This window comes from Nannospalax galili, unplaced genomic scaffold (genome assembly GCF_000622305.1).
Source record: "Nannospalax galili isolate Female #2095 unplaced genomic scaffold, S.galili_v1.0 scaffold128, whole genome shotgun sequence".
Classification (NCBI taxonomy): domain Eukaryota; kingdom Metazoa; phylum Chordata; class Mammalia; order Rodentia; family Spalacidae; genus Nannospalax; species Nannospalax galili.
The window spans coordinates 3,280,987-3,296,709 of NW_008360322.1; positions in this window are offsets into that span (position 1 = coordinate 3,280,987).

Sequence of the window (15,723 nt, forward strand, 5' to 3'; positions counted from 1 at the left end):
AATGACATGTAATGCCACAGCTCAACCCAGGTTTCTTTTTAGAGATAACGCTACTTGGGTCCTGGTCAGTTCCTAAAGCTGTTTTCTTGTCAACTCATAAATTAATTAATTAATTAATTAATTAATTAAATAATAAATAAATTGGGCAATGGGCTTCTAAGGAATATGAGAAAAAGCTCTGTTGTCCTCTGATGGTCCTCAGAACAAATGTAGATATTGATGCCACTGCTAGTAATGGCTAAGAAGGAGCCAGGTAGAAGAAACATAAATGTCATTAGAAAATACGTAAAACATTGTGAATACACTATTAGGAGAAATGTGAAATGAGGAACTTGTTATTCAAAACTAAAGGAAAGGGATGCTTGATATATAGTAGCAGAAATCAGAATTGTGCCCTACTGCTATATGGAAATCAGGGATTTTTAAATGATGTAGCTGGACATTTAACTGATATATTTAAATGAAGTATCAAAGACAGCCTGTTTTCTTCTTACTGCTGACAGCAAAATGCCAAAAGAAAGGAGTGAAGAAAGAAAAAGAGGTCGAGATGTGATGACATTGGAAATTCTCAATGTTAAGAGAATAGTCTGGTTTCTTCTTGTTGCTTATAATAAATGTAAGAAATGGTATAAATTGAAGGAGCAAGAGCTGGATGTGATGGTTTGCCATATTTTGAGCCTATCTAGATTGAAAAGGGCACTAAAATTCAGACAAGTGTGCTATAGAGAAAAGTATGTGCATGTGGATGTACAATCTGTTGCTGGTTCTACAGAATATACTCAGAGTAAGACTAAGCAGACACAGAAAGGCTCTTTGAAGAAATGAAGATTGGCAGTACATCTCAACCAAAGCAGGAACCTCCAGGAAGCCTGAGGGCCTGAACCCTTAGTAAACACAGAGATAGGATTATCTAGGAGAGGCTGGTAGAATGAGCCTCTGGGATACACATAAGGCATTCTTGGGCCATCTATTAGATTCAGTCCTGCTTCAAATGAGACAAACAGAACCAGGGTTCATGGGTGTCTAGGTCTGTACACTAGAATTTGGTGACCCTAGGGGAGAAGGCATGTTAGAAAACTTCCAGAAGGCTGGTTGGCAGTCTATGCCTATAATATTAGTGCTCAGTAGATAAGAACATCAAGGTTATCTTCAGGTACATAGTGAGTTCAAAGCTAGCCTGGGCTACACCTTTTCTCAAAAAAGAAAAGAAACAAGCACTTCTGGCATGGGTCTTGAGAGTATGACACACAGCAGATATTATCTAATATTTCTAGTGAGGTCTAAGACAGGAACTTGTGTTCAAACTGTTTCTTTCAGGTAAATGAATTAAATATTCATGACAGCAGCAAGATTATAAATACTTTCAGTTTATGTTCAGTCACCAAACAAATAGTGGGGAAACCCTTCCGTTTTCAGAATGTGAAGATTTGGGTTAGTGTGTGTGTGTGTGTGTGTGTGTGTGTGTGTGTGTGTGTGTGTGTGTGAAAATTGTGGCCCCCATGTCTCCCCGGGGTCTTTTATTCTGTGTGTGTAGAGTGATATGGGAGGAGAGGGAGAAAGGAGGTATATCAAAACAGACTTGACAAAAAGTTGAGAATATTTTGGAGGGACAGATTAATTCTACCCATGTGAACCTGAGCTGTTTCCAAAATCGTGGGTAAAATTTTAAAACGAGTTCACAAATATTCTAAGTGGAGAAAAAATGTAGACAGTGTGTCAGAAGAATGAGAGTAAGAGGAAAAACCTGAGAGAAAAGAACAGTAGGAAACAGGTGTTACTAAGGGAGATATGGTTTAAAATGGGGTTATTTAAATGGGAGGGGGGAAGGAGGGTTATACCTTGGGGATAAAGGGAAAGAAGGAGCTCAAGAGAGGTGGGACTACAGGTGATAGGTATTTTCAAGGGAGAAATGGAAAAAATAGGAGCACTTTAAATGGGGAAACCATGGCAGAAGGGTTAGACTATGTGTGTGAGAGAGAAGAGAGACAATGCTTAGCTAGTTTTAAAAAACCAGAGGGATATTAGTCCAAAAACCTACTGACAAACTATACATACATTATCTCTACATGAGTCCATGTGTATAGCTAAAGGCTACATAATAAGAAACAGTGCCAGGCAGGAGATACCTTCCTTTAAGTTGTTGGTTCAAGAAACTCCCAAAATTACTCATGTTATTGCCACAGCCCTTGATGCTTCCCAGAACTTGAAGGTAAGACCCTACTACCAAAGACAGAACATACTTTGGACACAGGATTTGGAGCAATAGAGCTGCAACTGACCTGCAACCACTTCTCCTAAAAACTAGTTCTCATAGCTTTGGAGAGCTCTATGAAGGTGCCAAGGGAAATCTTCAATGGATGATCCAACACCAGCTTCAAGACTAAATAACCACATCAGTGGCCAGCACAGCATACATCATTGGTGCAGTAGTGGCACTCTTGTCTTGGGGGCAATCAACAGCTACCTAATTTGACTAAATGCCCAGTCAAAGGGAGGAAACTCAAGTGTGGTAATGTAAACATAACCTACTTATATAAGGCTGGAGTGGCCATAGATTTTAGGGAAAAACTCAAGACACATCACTAAATTAATGTGATTTCTGTCTAGGTGCAAAATATGTATCTTTATATTTACAGACAAATATCCCAATCACCACTCATCAAAGAAACTCATTTTGCACCAGTCAGAGACTATTACCAAGTACCACAACTGGTCACACATGGACATTGTCTATGAATTGCCCAGGCTTAAAGGACACATCTACAATGCAAACTTTATACCTAAGGCTCATGGAACATAGAATAGGGATAATGAAGTGGACACTAATGAATCTCTCAGTTTCCAATAATGAAGCTAACTCATGCAGCAGAGGGCCAGAAACACAAAAGGTCACAAATAGCCAAAGCATAGAGATCAATAGTCTGCTGAATGCTGGTCCTTGTACAGGATCCATTTATTAAACTTCACCCACCCAAAGCTCAGGGACCATTTCAGAAGAGGAGGCAGAAAGATCATAAGAGCCCTGGAGGAGGTGCATGACCATGTGGAAACAGAGTCCTACAAGCTCCAGGGAACCTGCTCATATGATTCTATGGCAAAGGTGTCAGTATAAGTCCCATGCAAACCCAGGCAGACAGTAACTCAGCATAGAACTGGGGAAATGAACAGAGGACCTCAATCTTATCTGAAGGAATGTTGACAAACAATTGCTCCTAGATGAAGAAGAGCTGATCTTCCTGAGACAAGGGACTCTAGATAGGCTGAATAGACTTAGTGGATGGACTTGCACTGGGGAACAGCTGGGGACACTGACAACCCATTTGGGCCTTACTTAACAGGGATTAGAGAGTATATGGGCTCCAGTGGGGTGGGTGGCACTATGGGAGGGTGCAAGTGGGGATGGGGGTAAAAAGATGATTAAGATTGTTTGAGCTGTTCTGTATGAAATGCACAAAACTGCAATCAAAAATAATAATATTAGAAAAAAAGAAAGTAAGGGCTGCCATCCAGAGGACATGAAAAGAAGGAGTGCTGAACACTTTCTCAAAAGAGACAAGTGGGAGGTGGAGCTTCTATTAAACTGGGAAGGCCAAGGGGCTGGAACTTACTCAGCACCAACATTAACCATCAGAGGCTTCTACGGAGGAATCACACCTAGTTGTGTTTATAGCTCTGTGAAAAGGTAGGTACATTTAAGAAACCGAGCTTCTCTGTAATTTCTCTGAAAATGAGACCAAATATTGCCACATAATAGTCAAATTCCTTTTATAGATCCATAAACGTTACACTCTTTCCATAAACCTGGTTGATTTCATAGTCTTATGATCACACTGGGCATCACAATAAATGGTTTATGTGAAAGAGGTCCCATTCTAATAGAAATTATACATTTCAAAATCATTTGCATATTCACAGTTTTGTCCTGTTCCAGCTTTTCCATTTACTGTATGAAAGTATGGCATATCAGCCTCATATATAGAAAGTCTATACAGTGATTTGCCAAATACACAGTTCTCTTTAGCAACAGTGCATGCTAACTTGCAACATAGAGATGTTGTTTAAAGGCTAAAATTGTAAAGTAGGTATGATGTCCTTCCTTTACCTGGCTTCTCCTACCAGGTTTCAAATTCTTCAAATGGTCATCAGTAAAGTACAAATCCTCCCCCTCTTCACACACATACACACACACACACACACACACACACACACACACACACACACATACACACACTCAAATGAAACACACAAAAGAGAAAGTGTGTTTTATCATCAATAAAATGCCACATTTTCTTTTAGTCCTACAGAGAATAATTCTTAGTTTCAACACTTTGAAAAGTAGACAAATGATCTCAGGATCTAGCCTTCAGGATAAATTGTGAATAGTTAATTGAAACAAAGGTTTGGTGGATATTAAAGCATTATTGGTTTTAATTTTCTCATCTGCCTTCCTTGAAATAGATGTCTAAAGTTTGATCTTGTTCAGATGGGCCTATTCAGGAGCAGAGTACTCTAGCATCCCAGGTCTAAAACTTATTACTTCACAAAGGGGCTTAGGGAAACTCTTTGGTGCTGTGGGGTTTTGTCTATTAGCATAGATACCATAATGCACCACTTCAAAACAGGAAAAAGAAAGTCCGTTATAAAATCTCTCTGAATTCATTTTAGCAATGTAAAAGTTCGGGAATAACTTATCTGCTTAAGACATAACTTTCGTAAGTCACATAAAACCTAGAATTAGATTTTTAAGATCTGGATCAAACTGAGTTTGTAGAATCAAAGGGGTAATTTTTTGATACTGCTGGTGATCCCACAACATTGCCATCTGCCACTATGCTTTCTCTTTGGATGCTACATCATCTTTTGGACCAAAGATGAAACAGAATTTGGGCCAAGACATCTAGTTTGTTTTCTGTTACTGTGATAAAGCATTCCCACCAAAAGTAACTTAGGGAAGGAAAGGGTTTATTTCAGCTTACAGTTTACATTCTATTGTTGAGGGAAGTCAGGGCAAGAACTCAACACATTGAAGCAGAACCCACAGAGGAATGGTGCTTGCTGGCTCATAGACACATGCTTAGTTAGCTTTCTTAAACAGGACCACCTGCCCAGGAAAAGGTATTTCCCACAGTGGGCTGGGCCTATCAATTAACAATCAGGACATTCCTCCACAGACATGTCTACAGGTCAGTCTTATCTAGGCATCCCTCAAATGAGGCTCCCTTCTCAGGAAACTCTAGGCTCTGTGAAGTTGACAGTTAAAGGTAATTGAACAATATATTTTCTATTTAATTCCAAATAGCGTATTCATCTACCACAACTTAGCAAATCAAAGAGGTATATGAAAATATAATACAAGCTTGGTAAAGCATTAATATTCATCATTTTAAATTCCTTTATAAATACTACTACCTAAGTCAGCCAATCTATTTGCTTGATTTCTGACTCTTCTTCACCCACTAATTGAAGAGGCATTTGGCCATTAATATAGATACAGATTTTGATGACTGTGGGCACATTAAAGAATTTGGAGTACTTTATCAAGGCTCATCCTGATTGGTGGAGGGAACATTTAGAACCATTTATTCTACATCACTGTCAATGTAACAGTCAATTTGTGGTGGCTTTTGGTCATTTGGTGAGTCCTTTCTCTAACCACAGTCCAGTCTTGTGGTACACCATTACTACAATTTATAGCTCCAAGATGTGCCAGCTGCAGCTGAATCATTCATGTGACTACTCTGGGTCATGCTAAGTGAGTCCTTTAATGGCTGTCATTTGTCATACTCCAGGGTTTAACACAAGTTTTATAGCAGCACACATACCATGGGTTATGGAATAGACTTTGTGGAGGATAGGAGTAGATGAGAAACAGATGAAGACATGAAGCTCTGAGAGACGAGATGTAGCTCGGACCCTGCCCCTACCATCTTCATCACCAACTGATGCTTCCCCAAAATACTGTGGGCAGCTTTTGTTCTTTCCCACTTTCATGCTCCACTGCTATGAACAGGCATGAGTGCAACTTTGTCAGTGAAGAAAAAGATCTTGGTAGTAAGACCCCAGTTTGAGTGACAGCTATTTATGGTGCCTGCTCATTCTGGGGCCCATGAGGTAATGCATCCCTCTTCTTCAAGGAGGAATCCACTATTTCTGTGGTCAATTGTATACCCTACAATTCAGCTCAGCTAGATCATTTAGGTAGCCACAAATGAAAAACAAGGGTCACCTTCAGAACATCTGATCATTGCTCTCACATTGCCAATCCTAGGATAGGAAGCGCCTGAAGATACTAATCAAAGTTTCCTTCAGTTGACTGAAAAGAAGTGTATTTCTGCCTTATACAATTCTTAATTATGTTCTCACTGCCTTATTCTCAGTCTGTGCCTAACTTCATCTTCCCTTACTTAAAAAGTTCAAAAAGCCTCACAATCTTTGTAGCTATATGCCCTTCCCTATATTACTGGCTAAATTATGGTTCTTTCTGTAGCCTAAATTTCCCTTATGACTCTCGTTTTTGTGGATACAATTGATATCATCCTTGAATGTTCCTGGCACACTGTACCTGTCTGCTGATGCCACAACTCCAAGCCCTCCCAAAGTCCCTTACCCTCAAGTACTTTAAGTTCCCCATTTCCTATCCAGGTGCTCTTCTCTCTCAGCCCCTGCCTACTACCGCTTATCTGCTGAACATAGTATGATAGTGATATTGTGGTGTCCTGCTCTTAGGATGCTATCAACTCTGCTCTACTGGACCAGAATTTCTCTGTAGGTCATAACCCTGAACCTCTGTATGATCACCATCCACTGTTGAGATTTACAACAGAGAACAGGAAGCTACCTGCTTGGTCCCTGTTCTCTCGCATGCTGAGGATCCAGTTCAGGAAGAGTCCATTCAGTCTAGTGAGGGTACTTTATACTGCTTCTTCTATGATTATCTGGACCTTACGTATAGCCTGGAATAAAGTAGATTTTGGAATGAGCTGAAATGCTAATGTCACAGTCAAAATACACCCCAATTAAGGGGTAGCTGATGGGTCAAACTCATTATATATAGATCAGGTGTTCCTGGAATGAATTCTGTCCTGAGGTACTTCTTACCTACAATCTCATCATTTACATCATACACATACACAATCACATGTACACACACACACACACACACACACACACACACACACAGTGCACATTTAATGGATTAGTCCGCACATTTTCCATTTATGCCTTAGACTGTTCTGAATTCCCAGCAATGCCCAGGCTTAACTTAAGTATCCATTACTATTTCTCAATGCTGAACTGTATGACCTTCCTATTACTTCCTACTATACTCAACATGACATTCAAAGATGTTAGAATGGGGCCTATAATCCTATACAAAATTCTTTTTGCTTCATTTCCTTCCACCATTAAATGCTCCAGTACACAAAACAATTTAATGAGTAACTTTGTTCTCATATTATTCTTCTCATATCTCTAAGCCTCTACAAAGACTTTCTGTTTCGTGAAGCAGATTGCCCTCAAACTATTTGACACACTCACAGTCAACCACTGGAGTGCAGTACAAAAACCACCTTGCAAAATATTCATCAACAGCTCCTGTTATTTTCTCCTCTGGCTTCTGGGACACTAGAGAACCTGTTACTCCTCCTGTGATAACTGACTGTGAGCAGAATCTTTTTCATTAAGTTATAGTACCTTGCCAGATGAGATGGATTTGGATTACTCAATTTTATATCTCAATTGAATGTAGAGAATATTAACTCATGTTCAGTGCTTTTTGGATAGATTTTATTACCCTGCATTACCTTCTCACCAAGTTTCCTGATATTCTTCTGGCTTATGTGTTTTCATTATATCACTGGTTGAAGTCTTCCAGAGCCAATAAGAAACTTATTGACTCTGCCACAATGCTTGGTGAGGCAGTCCAGATTTAAGGTATAAAACCATAAGCAAAGCAGGATTTTCAAACATGAAGAATAACCAAAGGAAAGATCGGAGGACCCAATAAGAAATTAATGAAGGAAAAGTTCAAGAGGAGCAAAGAAGCAGGAGTCACAGTTTGGAAATATAAGAAAAATGATAGATGAATCAGAAGAGGAAACCATGGGGAGCCACAGGAAAGAGGATGCTGAGTGACAGAAACTGAGCCACCATGTGAAAACTGTGCTTTCCCTATTCAGTGTAAAGAAGGCAACATGGCACAGATAAGGCTCACATGCAGGGAGGCAGCCACATGTGGTCATGGAGTCATGCAATATTCTGCCAATATTAACATAGTATCAGTAAACAAGCCTCACCACTGTGTATTCTGCTGATACAAATTTTGTGGTATTAAGGGGTATATTAGTCACTTTTCTCCTGCTGTAATAATCAAAAGCTACTTATGGAAAAAGAGTTTATTTTGGCTTACAATTCCAGGGGGATAAGACCCTGTCATGGCAGAGGCATGGCAGCAAGCAGCAGAGTGGCAGCAAGAGCCAAAAGGTGAGAGATCACATCTTCAGTGGCCGACATGAAGCAGAGAGAGCAAACTGCAGTGGAATGAGCCTTGAACTCTCAAAGTCTGGCCTGTGCTGCTTCTAGCAAGGCCACACCTCCTAAAGGCTCCATGATCTCCCCCAAACATCACCGCCAACTGGGGACCAAGTGGACAAATACTGGGGGGCATTTCTCAATCAAATAACCTCAGGGATGTGATAAAATACAGCTTTTTGATATGCTCATTTACAGTATCAATTTAATCTATTTAGAAAATAAACTGTTTTCAAGTGCCCTTGAGTACTTTTGAAGTACTGATTACATAAAAACAGTGATTAATTTTCCCCTTTAAAAAGGTGACTACGAAGCTGGCCATGATGGTACATGTTTAGAATCCCAGCACTTTGGAGGCAGAAGCAGAAGGATCAAGAATTCAAGGTCATCTTCTGTTACATAGCAACTTCAAAAGCCCCTGAGGTACATGAGACCCTGTCTCAAAACAAGCGATAGAATAGAATAAAATAAATAAAACAAAGTGTGTTCTCTATAAATTTAATTGGCATAGAGGTCATTAAATTTTTTACATTTATTTGTGTGTGTGTGTGTGTGTGTGTGTGTGTAGGTATGTGTGTGTGTGTATGATTCTGTGTATTCCATGCTACATATGTGGATGTCAGAGATCAGTTGCAGGAATTGATTCTCTTCCTCTGTTTTCTGAGTCCAGAGTTCAAATTTAGGTCATCAGGTTTGTCTGCAATGGCCTTTACTCACTAAGCCATCTACTGGACCTAACTTATTTTAAATTATTAATATATCTGAAAACAATAGGACTAAATTCTCAAAAAATATTCATTTCCCCTTCAAATGCATAATGCTCTTCTATTCAGCTAATACACATTGGTAAATTTATCCAGTTCCTTTTAAAAGATATGTATTGAGCACCTGCTCAACTCTTAGAACTTGTGCTGGACCTGTAAATGAATCAGGTTCAAATCTTCTCCAATGTTGCTGAAAATTTAGTGAGGATTATAAATATCTGCAAAAAATATAAATAGTACCAAAGGTGAAAACCAGACAGTTCCACAAAGGAAAGAGGTATATGTGAGCTGTTGGGGAATACAAAGAAAATGAAGATCATACTATATCATCTCATTTATTTATGGTTTCAATTCTAATATTTAATTTCATAAGCCAAATAGATTAAAAGTACAAAAATGTTCTCTATCCTCAGGAAGTTTATAATCAGAAGCAGGGTTGAATGGAAAAGACCGAAAGCATGACAGCGACAGAATGACTGTGCAGAATATTAACACATCACTGTCCAACAGCACGGGCCAGTCTCTTCATCAGCAAGCTATGCCTGCAGAGATAGACTGCAGTTTGTTAGAAGAGACTTCTCCTCTACTCTGCCTAACCCCTTCAAGGAGCAGCATCCAAGTAAAAGAAAAGAAGACAGAGTCGGGAAATTTTACTAGTTAATAAGATTGTCTGAATAGCAACATCTTATTTACTTTGCTCATTATTATGGTCACAGTTGTAACTTACATCACAGAAGCAACTTAAGGAAGGAATAGCTTATTTTGGCTCACAGTTGAGGCGTCAGTCTATCAGGGCAGCAGGAGCTTGAAGCAGCTGGTCATGTTTCTACAGTCAGGAAACAGAGATGACTTCTAGTGTTCAGATTGCTTTCTCGTTTTTATTCAGTCCAGGTTTTTAACCCATAGAATGATGCTGCCCAAAGTTAAAGGGCGTCTTCTCACCTTAATTGCCATAATCTAGATAATCCCTCAGACATATGTCCAGAGGTTTGTGTCCTAGGTGTTTCTAGATCCCACCAAGTTGGCAATCAATATTAGCCATCATAGATTATTTGGTGAGCAAAGTTGGCAATGAAATGATTTAACCGTCATGATAAAGAGTACACAGTTCATTTTGGGTTGTTATCTAACCAATCTGAGAAGGCTAAGATCTTTAGGGACTTCTGAGTTCCTACCCTGTTGCCTCATAGTTATGGAATCATCTGTATCACCACAGTTCTTTGCACCACAGTTGTTTAAGTTACTCTTCCCATACGTGCTGTGGGCTTGGGAAATGAGGATGTCATCTGAGAACCACAGATGGGCAGTGAATACTAGTTTTAACTGCTTTGGTACATTGAATTAAATACCCCCAAATCCAAAGACTCATTCTTTCCTGCAGTCCCTTTAGCATACTCAGTCTGCCTGTTGTTCCTGGTGTTTACCCCAAATGTGAATTGGGAAGGATTGTTATCCTCCCCAGGTTCACCTGACTCCTCCTTGGGGAATTCCATTCCTCCAAGCTGGCCTTGCATAATCCCCAGTCTTACCTAGCAGGATGACAGGCCTTGGTAACCTTCATAGATACTTTTGTACCTGTAAAAATCATTTATGTTTGGAAAAATATGGTGATTCATTCCTTCTAAGGTTTATAATCTGAAAGAACTATTGATAGGACTAAGAGCAAAAAGGTACTTTAAGGAGTAATCATTTTGTTAGTTTCTTTTTGGCTTGCTTGTTGTAAGATGAATAGGGAGGAGCGGAAAGGAGAAATGAAAGACAAGAGTGAAGGTTAAGCCTGAAGGACAGTCTGGAAAACCTGCCACTGAAGGAAGATAAGAATTGAGGAGATGGTGACAAACACAGACATCCTTTGCTCTTCTGGGCACTCTGTTATGCATAAACAAAGTCTGGTTGACTTGCCCTGGATATCAAGAGGGCTAGATGCCATAGGGGCTGCTTCTATCATTTTCCATGCAGGTGGAGTTAGCAATAGATGAATTTCTGTAGTTTTGTAGATGATATTTATTTGAGGGATTTGAATTTACCAAAAATTAAAAATCTCTTGAAACAGTTGTTCTTATTTTATACAGTTTTTTTAGATTTATGAATACAAATACATTTAAGTTTGAGTTTTAGGAAAACTATATTTTTAATTTGTAATTTAATAAATTCAGTATTAATTTTAAATCCAAGAAACTATTTTTTCTCTACATAAAGAGTCCTCTTTCACAAAAGTCATAACTTACCTTTAGAGTCCTAGTGTACCAACTCTAGAAAAATGAAACTGAACACATCAGTTTTCTCCAAAGGTTCATGCTCCTCAACTTTTAAAATGACCCTAATTTTATAATAGTCATTAAAGTGAGTAGCTTGGATTCCTAATTGATATCTTCCTTATCTGCTTATAGAAAGACTGCCACTAAAGTACTTAAAGTACTAAAGTACTCAACTTTTCCTTAAGTGTTTCATGAATTCCCATTTTTCTACCTCCAAGTCTCTTGCTATATTTAAAGCTTTTACTACTTGACATCCTAATTAGAAAATAATATGCTAATTTTGATTCAGTCTTCTTCAGCCCATGATGTGTTAATTATTTTATCATTTTATCATTTCCTTCTTGAATTCAGAAGGCTAGAGAATTTACCTGACAACTCTGACCCAATGTGTGGGTTATGATTCACACTACTGTTAGCTATTTATTATCATGACTGTCAACTTAAAATGAGAAGTTGAATATCTTACATTTTCATCTTGATTACATGGTTAGTCTGTCAGATTTTCTAACATTGTTATATTTTTTTTCACACAAGATTTTTTAAACCTCAAGTAGAGAAATTTTGACCTTCATAGAAAAGTGTTAATAGGGTGTATTTGATCTATTTTATTTCTGTATTTTAAATTTTCTCATGGGCAAAAATATGGACCCAGTATGGGAAGTATTCAACCCATGTAAATCATATAAGTTGATTACTAAACAATGGTCTTTGAAGAAAGTCATTGGAGTGATAAACTGAAACTCGTGTAACTGAGTATTAACACTACTCAAGCCAAATGGAATCATTTTATATTTTTTAAAGTTTAATTTCATTACTATGAACTCAGAGTCCCCCCTTTCAACTAAGGCTGTTTTCTCCTAGATTCTAATTCCTATTACATCAGTCTGCATTCATATAAAGTTTGTAAAAAAATCCTTCACTACTAGGTTGGGATATGCTTGTCTTTGGTTTTAAGGACACATAAAGGCCACTTATTAGTTTTCATTCTTTTATGAAGGAAGCTTGCACTTCTTGTGTGATGCTGCAGTTTGTTACCTCATAAATCTCTTAAATATCTTGCAAGTTCTCTAATTCTTGATTGATGTTTCCATATCTTTCTACCTGGTTAGGCCTCCACTCTAAGACTTAATGACATTCTCTGGATTGTGCATACTCCACATGCCATTGTCTGACTTCACAGTCTCAAGAATACAGTCCTAGCCAGGTATAGTAGTGCATGCTCTATAGTCCTAGGTACTAGTGTGGTTGAAACGGGAAGATCATTTAAAGCCAATTGTTTGATGCCAGATTAGGAAACATGCTGAGACTCCATTTCAAAAACAAAACAACCCCCAAAAACCAACATAGCCTAGGGTACTTGACTTGATAGGTCTTGACATGTATGACAAAATGCATGAAATCTGGTAGGGGAAAGGGTCTGGATATGATTAAGATATATTATATGAAATGCACAAAATTGAATAAAATACACATTGAGAAAAAAAGAGACAGGCGGTTTTCATATAATTTGGATGAAGTCATCACCCATAGCAAAGAATGCATGTAAAAATGACCAGAGGAGATATCAGAACATTAAATGTTGCAAAAATGAAGAAGTTGAAAGAAGAAGGCAGAAACAAAACACAATGGTTAGAAATATGTATTGTGGTCCAGGCTCACATGAAGCATGGGAACCAAGAAAGGAAAAAACTACAAGAAATATGCATCCAGTGATGGATGATCTAAGTCATATGCAATTAGGAGAAAAAGTCTTCAGAATTGAGAAAAGTAACCTAAATGAGTGCTTCCTTTGATTCAAATCAAATTCTTAATACTATTGTCAAGTTATTCTATTAAAAACTGAATGATAAAATGATTGAAAGTTGACCCTTTGAAGAAATTTTAAAGTAATTAACTGATGTGTAAGGCTGAAGGAGGTTGTTAATGCCTGTAAGTATATGTACAAAAATGATCAGTTCTTCACTGTATTTTGCAAAGTGTTAAATGACACCAAATATGTTTGAAGCATATTTCCAAAAGAAATAGCCATTAAAGATAAAGTCTGGAATCAGGTAGAATATCTGACCTTAGTAGGAAACTAAAATTAGTCATTAGCTCCACGTGTTAAGCCATCTACTCCAAAGTTTGTGTGCACCTATTATGTGTGATAGGACGAATCATTGGTGATACTCAGCCATCACTCAAGAACTTTACATTATAGGACATAGAGAGGAAAGAAAAAGTAGGACATAAAGTGATTGTTCTTTGTTAGTTGTGAACAGAGGAAGCAGGAGACAAGGTGCAGAGCACCTGAGTGAATCACTGGGGAAGCTGCTTCAACACGAGTGTCTCTTCAGGAGGCACATCAGCACCAAGGCCACAAAGGAGAAAGCAACAGCCATTTGAAAAACGCAGGGAAACTCTTTCCAGTGAAAGGAACCGTTTGCTCAATAATCATGATACTAGCATGAAATTGGAGTTTTAAAGGCACCACTGTAATAAAGTATTAGAGCATTTTGAAGAGAGCCACTGGAAGAGAACCAGGACCTTGACTCTGGAGTCTTCTAAAACATTATAGGTACTCTAAGACATTCTAAGCAAGGATGGCATGGGAAGGCTTAAAGTACTAGAACGATGTGATCAGATATTTGGTACTTTTTGTAGGCACCTTGCCTTCTGTGTAGGGAATATTTTGGAGAAAGGCAGGAATTGAAGCAAAGAAATGAATTGAGATATTATTGATGTGATCAAGGCAGGACAGAAAGGACAGACTCAAGAAAAATGTTGAAACAATGATGACAGGACCCACTGAAGTGTGAGAAATGAGAGTCAAGAAAGAGCTTCATGCCAGAGGCAACTAGGTGTCATAAACAGAGATAGAAAATCCAAGAGATGGTTCAAGTCTAAGTGAGGTACTATGTGAACTCATTGGGGGTGAGGTGCCTACAAGCCATTCAAGGGGTGATATAAAAACAGTATCCTATGAAGATATACAACAAACAAAAATAAAGTGATTTGCAGCTATTTGTAGAAACATGGGGCATGAAAAACTGGACACAACCTATTTAAGCATCAAAAATACAAAGTTAATCTTTCCTGAATTAGTCTGGAAAAGTTTATGATTTTGGATGCACATTGGCAGAATAGGTAGAAGCTCCTTGAACAAATTCCCAAATTTTGAGCAGGTAGCCAAAATGTCACCTCACAAGGCTAGCTGGTTTCCAATAGTTTCAAGATACAATTGGTGCATGACAACATTCAGTAGTTCTTCCATCCAAGAAAAAAAGGCCACTTTTTAACTTCAGCCCAATTAGATTTTCTGGGACAAGTAAGTTCACATATTAAAAGGTTTTTTGTTGTTTTTGTTTTGTTCTTTACCTTTAGCTTAGCTTTCATTACACAGATAAATTAAATCTAAGTCTCTGAATTTCACCTTTGATGAAGCTAGTCACTAGGAATAAAAGATTCAATGCATTGAATTTTTCTCAGTGAGGATAGCTTGTCTTCTTTTTTCTCAAAAGCTTTAAAGTCATTTCCTTGAAGAAAATCAACCAACGATGCACTGTGAGTACCATTCACAGGACTTTTTATGAGTAGGGTTTTTTTTAAGGTCCATTAAGCCAACACTGTACTTTTATATCTATATTTTCAGCTGTGCTTTCCTTTTTATTTTTCATGCACAATTTGGTAAGAGAGCACAAATTATTCAAATGCTAGTTCTTTCTTAATTCCTAATACAGAAAACTGGTTAGAACTAAAAGGACTTTTCTGAATTAGTAATAAGCCCAAGGAGAGATGATGGAGTAGGCCTGAGCTGTCATTGACCTTTCCTAAATATGCACACATATCTAGGGATAAGAAAACATTATTTTTGTTGTGCATGTAATAGAATTTGAATCTTTCAGGACATTAATAGCTTGTGTTCTAACAGGTATTTTAGTAATCTTTACTATGTACTAAACATGAGTCACTAACATGATATTCCAGAGAGACATTTCCTTTCTTCACCTTGTAGGTAAAAATACTGAAACTAACAAAAATTAAATAGCAAATAGAGACTTAGCAGCAGGTTCTGGAGGGTAATCAAGAGCACTGGCAATAGCCTGTAATGTTTGAAGGTCTATGGTATCCTACTAGCCAACAACTCCAAAAGAGGTAACCAATTCCTGACTGAGGTTTTTATTTGTTACCCC